This window comes from Cynocephalus volans, chromosome 4, assembly GCF_027409185.1.
Source record: "Cynocephalus volans isolate mCynVol1 chromosome 4, mCynVol1.pri, whole genome shotgun sequence".
Lineage (NCBI taxonomy): Eukaryota > Metazoa > Chordata > Mammalia > Dermoptera > Cynocephalidae > Cynocephalus > Cynocephalus volans.
The window spans coordinates 84,791,433-84,797,432 of NC_084463.1; the positions used below are offsets into that span (position 1 = coordinate 84,791,433).

The 6,000-nt window shown below is 36.3% G+C and overlaps 1 pseudogene; it reads right to left on the reverse strand.

Moving 5' to 3' along the window:
• Nucleotides 1-6,000, reverse strand: part of LOC134375553 (rho GTPase-activating protein 20-like) — a 101,166-nt pseudogene that overhangs the window by 50,741 nt on the left and 44,425 nt on the right.

Here is a 6,000-nt window from a genome sequence, read left to right on the forward strand (position 1 = left end):
AAACCCTTTGGAATAATATCCAAACTCCTTATCACAACCTTTGTGGAACCAAGCCTCCAAGATGGCACCCAATGAACCCTACTTCCTGATATTCACACCCTTGCGAAGTTCTCTTCCATACTGTACCAAGACTGATCTGTGTGGCCAATAGAGTATGTCAGAAATGATGGCACACCACTTCCAAAATAAAAGAATATGGCTTCTATTTTGGTGCTCTCTCCATTGCTGACACACACACACACGCACGCACGCATGCACGCGCGAACTAAGGCCTCTGGTCAACAGCCAGTGAGGAACCGAGGCTGCCAGAATCCACATGAGTGAACCCGGAAGTGGATTCTCCAACTTCAGTCAAGCCTGAGATGACTGCAACCCTGGCCAACAAATGACTGCAACTTCATGAGGCCCACTGAGCCAGAACCACCCAGATAAACACTTCCAGCTTCCTGTCTTCAGAGAAACTATAAAATGTTTATAGTTTAAACTCTTATGTTTTGGGTTAATTTAGCAATAGATAACTAATATAACCTACAAAGACCCTGATAACCTAACCCTTGTCTACTTTAATCTTAACTCCTATCATTCTTCTTTTGTTCATTATGTTCCAGTAACACAGGCCTTTTAACTCCTCCAAGGACCAACCTTTCTCACCAGCTTTAGACCTGCTATTCCTTCTACCTAGAATGCTTATTCTCACAATACCTGAATAGCTGGTTGCTTTTCATTGAACTTCAATTATTTTTTGGTCCTAATTCACCTACATAATATATATCTCCCCCCATTTTACTTCACCCAGCACCCTATTTTCTTCATAGCACTAATCACAATCTATAATTCCCTCCCCGACACATAAGAATTTGAGCTCCCAAAGTGCAGGGACCATACCCATCACATTCTTCATTGCATCTTAGAATAAATTTATTCAGAGCATAGCACAGAACAGAGATTAAATAGACATTTGTTGCATGAATAACAATTGACTTTTTTTGGCAAAAACAAAACAAAAAGCTCACTACAGATATTAGCTTTAGTAATAGAGGCCAGACATTCTTACGGTAAACATTGTGTAGAAAAGGTATCTTTGTTAGTGGAAATGCAATCTTATAATGATTACTGGGAGAGAGTATGCAGTATACTTACTTGATTTTAGTCACAACAAACAGATCGTTGAATAGGAAAAGGTGTCGCTCCTGCCTCTGCAGGCCTCTTTTCAGCTCTACTGGGGCATCAATCAGCAGAGTCCTACTGGAGCACATAAATGATGACAGAAATGCAGATGTGTCAACACTAGCAGAAGGACTTTTCCTGTAACAGATCAAATGCCACAGATCAGCTATTCAAATGATCAAGTATAGAACCAAGTTTTTATAAGAGTACAGCTGATCGTTGGACAAGAAATATAAAATTCTATAATGTTTTTAATGCAATGGCATAGTGTCCTTATTGGTCTCCAGTCTATTCTCCACACAACAGTCTTTAAAGTTTCATTATAAAAATTTTGAAACATAAAGCAAAGCTGAAATAGTTTTATAGTAAACACATGTATACTCCAATGTAGATTCTACCATTAATATTCTATGTACTTGCTTTATCATAAACCAACTCAACTATCTATCCTTCTATCTCTTTATTCATTTTATTTCTGGCATTCAGTGCAAACTGCATACAGCAGTGCATATCTTCCAAAATATTTTGGTATGCATATCATTAGAGTTCAATATTTATTTAGAATTTTTCTTTTGATATAAAATTAATTTAAAAATGAAATACACAAATGCACAAATCTTAGGTGTATATTCACTGAGTTTTGACAAATGTATTCATCTGTGTAATTTAAATCCCTATCAAGATACAGAAAATTATTATCATTCCAGAATATTTCCTCTTGTCCCTTCTCAGTAATTCTATAAATTATCTCTATGCATTGTCCCCTAGGTTGTTTATTTTTTCATTGTATGCTGAGACCTATTAGCTCAAAAGCTCGCTGGTACCAAATTCAAGTTTACACACCCAATTATTTGAAAAACAGCCCAAATGAGCAGATTTTTAGTCCCCCACGCCACCGCCATGCTACTGTGCAACATTACCTGGACATGTAACCGCCAGAGATATCCTCTCTGATCTTCCTCTCTTGTAGGAGGTTCCCTTGTCCTCCTCCCCTTCTGGATGGTGGCCCCTTGCCATAAGCCTCTGGACAGTTTCATGCTATGAGCGACTTATCTCCTCAGGCAATCCTGTCCAATGGTCATATCTTTTTCCATGATCAACCCCCAAACTCCTTATACCAGTCAGTCTCTATTCCATCTCCTCATAAGCAACCACTATTTCCCAATGAAGATTAGTTTTGCCTATTCTAGAATTTTATGTAAATGACACCGCAGTATATTCTCTTTTGTGTAAGATATCTTTTACTCAGCATGTTTTTGGAATTCATTCATATTGTTACATTTGTGAGTAATCCCTTCCTTTATATTACTGAATAGTATTCAATGTATGAACATACCAAAGTTTATCTCTTCTCCTACGGATGGACATCTGGGCCGTTTCCAGTTTTATGAATAAAACTGCTATTAAATGTTCTATTGTTCTTTTTGTGACCTATGTTTTCATTTCTCTTGGGTAACTACCTCAGAGTGGAACTTTTGGGTCACAGAGCAAGTGTATGTTTAATTTTAGAAAAAACACTAGTTTTCCAAAGTGGTTGTACCATTCTACATTCCCAGCAACACTGTAGAAGAGTTCCAGTTTCTCCACAACCTTACCAAGGTTTGGTGGTGTCCGTCTTTTGAATTTTAGCTACTCTAGTGGATGTATAGTAGCATCTCATTAAGATTTTAATTTTCATTTCTCTGATAACTAATTAATTTATTTCATGTTCTTACTGGCCATTTGTGTATCTTCACTGGGAACTGTCCTTAAATCTTTAGCCTATTTATCCAAAAATCATGTATGTATCTTTTTATTACTGAGTTGTAGCAATTTCTTTATGTTTCCTAGATAGCACTCATTTGTCAGGTACGTGTTTTGGGAAATATTTTCTCCCTACCTACTGCTTGCCTGTATACTTTCCTAATGATGTTTTGAAGAAGAAAGAAACAATCAGCACTAAAGGTACAAGTTATCCCTCATTTTACAGATTTGAAGCTATTTACAGTAGTCAAAATATACCATAATTAAGTGAAGGCGATTTACAAGTAAGCATGGTTTCAAAATATGTGCATTTAAAAATTCTATGTAGCCTCTGAGACAAACATTTCACATTGATTCAACTCCCTCCTCCACCATGGTGACTGAGCTCAGTAGTTTAGTTGAGTAGGTTAGGACTTAATGGCTTGGGAGGTAGGGGCTGATTCTAACTTTTTTGCAAAGTAGCGTGCAAGTTATTTGGTTGCCTGTTTCTGCAGCTGTAAAGTAGGGAAGTTAGACTCGGATTATAAGATCTTTAAATTTCCCTTATAATTTGTATATGGTACTAACTATACTAATAAGTACCCAAAAAGTAGAATTAAGATTACTGATGAAAGACAAAAAGATAACAGATATGATTAGCTATTGGGTTGCGTGAAAGCAACCCAATCCTAAAGTATGGTTTATAAATGCATAGTTAAGTATATTGAGAGTCATCTCAGGGAAACAATTTAGAGTTGAAATAATAATAATAATAAAAAAAAACCCAAGCAACAGTGACACATCCATGCAAGCAACAAAGCCAGACGAGATGCCTGGGGGTCTGCATGCAGGGGACAAGGGCCTAGGCCATCCCTTGCCCACATCCAGGCAAGCAACACAGCCAGCCAAGATGTTCAGAGGTCCTGAGATGGGAGCCAAGGGCCAGCCACACCCCCAACCACAACCAGATCCTAAAATGTATTTATTAGATATGTGTGTTTCTTTGGGGTGTGTGACCTATCTGCTCATTTACTTGACCAGATTTCTGCTTAGGTTTTTCTAACACATTTTTAAGGGTTCTTTTTGCAATTAAAAAATAAAATAAAATAAAATAAAATAAAATAAACCCCAAGCAACAGTAATAACAATAATAATAACAAGAACTAAGAGATAGTTCTCTATTAGTCTAATTAAAAAGGAGCTTAAAGAACAAGAACTTGGCAGAGTCTCCATTAAAGTACAGGTCGTAAGAGGCCATGACTTATCACCCCAACTATCCGATTCACCTGGCAGCTATAATAAATGGGGATTCTAGCTTATCTATGTTCCTTGGGTTTGAATAGTATGGGTCATAATGTCTGATCTCTCCCAGGAATACTAAAAGTCTAAGGACCATACACTATCCTGACAACTTTGAGATAATGCCTGAGTGATCAGCCATCCCTTCCTCTATTATAGTCATTCTCTGTGTGTTGTCCCCTGACCAGCAGTATCAGCAATAACTGGGAACTTCTTAAACATGCAAATTTTAAGGCCCACCTCAGACTTACTGAATCAGAAATGCTGAAGGGTTGGTTCAACATTCTGTATTTTAACAAGCCATTCAAGTAACTACTACACATTGATGTTTGAGAACCACAGTGGTTGACTGCTGGTAACTGAAACTGTGGGTAATGGGGGACTATGTATAACAAAAAGATGTATAGGTGAAGAACAAGGCAAGTAAATCAATTAGAATCCTTTGGAAGAAAAGGGAAAAGGGGTTTTTATGCTTGCTATTATAGATTGGAATTAAGCAGGGACAAAAGAAAATGCCCACATTCTCCATCATAGAGAAGAATCTTTTCTCTCTCAAATTCTCTTAGGGTGAGGGATCAAAAAAAGGTATAATGACATCTTTTACTATGTAGTGATCTTCAAATTTATAGAAGATAGGAAGAAAGCTTCATTTACTCTTGCCAAAACTGAGCAAGGACAAGGCTAGCAAGCAATAAATGGAAGAAAGAATGGCTAAAATAGCATTTTACATAGCCTTAATCTCTTTGTGGAATGACAAGAAAATACTGAGAGAGAAAATCATCTTTTGCATTTCGGTTTAGATATCCAATAAACAACTGCTTTTTGGTTATAGTAATAAACCAGCAGAGAGCAGTATGGTTTAAACTAGGGATCCTGAAACTATTACTTAAAGGGTCAGATAATAAATAGTTTAAGCTTTGAGGGCCATACAGTCTGTGTTGAAACTATTCAACTCTGCTTTTGTATTGCTACATCACTCATAGACAATACATAAGTGAACAGGTATGGCTGTGTTCCAATAAAACTTCATGCACGAAAACAGGAGGTCTGTCTGGGCCACAGTTTGCTGACCTCTGGTTTAAACAATACTTCTAAATGTTTAAATGTTTATAAATTAAGGTTAATCAGAAGCAATTAGGAAATTATTATTTTTTGCTTGGGGTTAGCCTAGGCCAAAGATTAATTAGGCTATTTTTAAAAACGGTATTTATTTTAAAGCAATTCCAAAGGATGTTCATACATAGCAACTCATTTCTACTTCACGGTAATACTGTCAAATAAGTACATTTGGTGGTGGCTTTGAGGAGAATCCACAATGAAATTACTTTTATTTTTCTGTGTGGGTTTATCAACATATACGTCTATACTCTGTCATGTTAAAGATCAACATATAAGTATGGCAAGAGATGTTTTAATACTTTAGCAAGCTCAGCATTGGTTAAAAAACATTCACGCAGTACTTCAGAGAAAAATAAACATCTCAGCACCCACATAATTTAAAAAGAAAAAATATTTCATAGAAGGAAACAAAAACACAACCTTTATGTTTTTTAAAACTACAAATCTTAATCAGTGTCTCCTACTTAAAAATGTATTTCTCAATTACGTGTTTCTGAAGTCTTTATTTTTAATCTGAGTGCAAAGTAGATGTGTTTATTTTAGTCTCTTAGACTATGGAAATGGGGAGGGGTAAGATTATAACCTTCTATTTAGCCTCTTAATATAACCTGATTAGGATTTACAAGTTATAATTAACAGAGCTCTAAAATGATCTAACAAATACAAGCAGAGTCTAAAAATTAACCTGTTGCT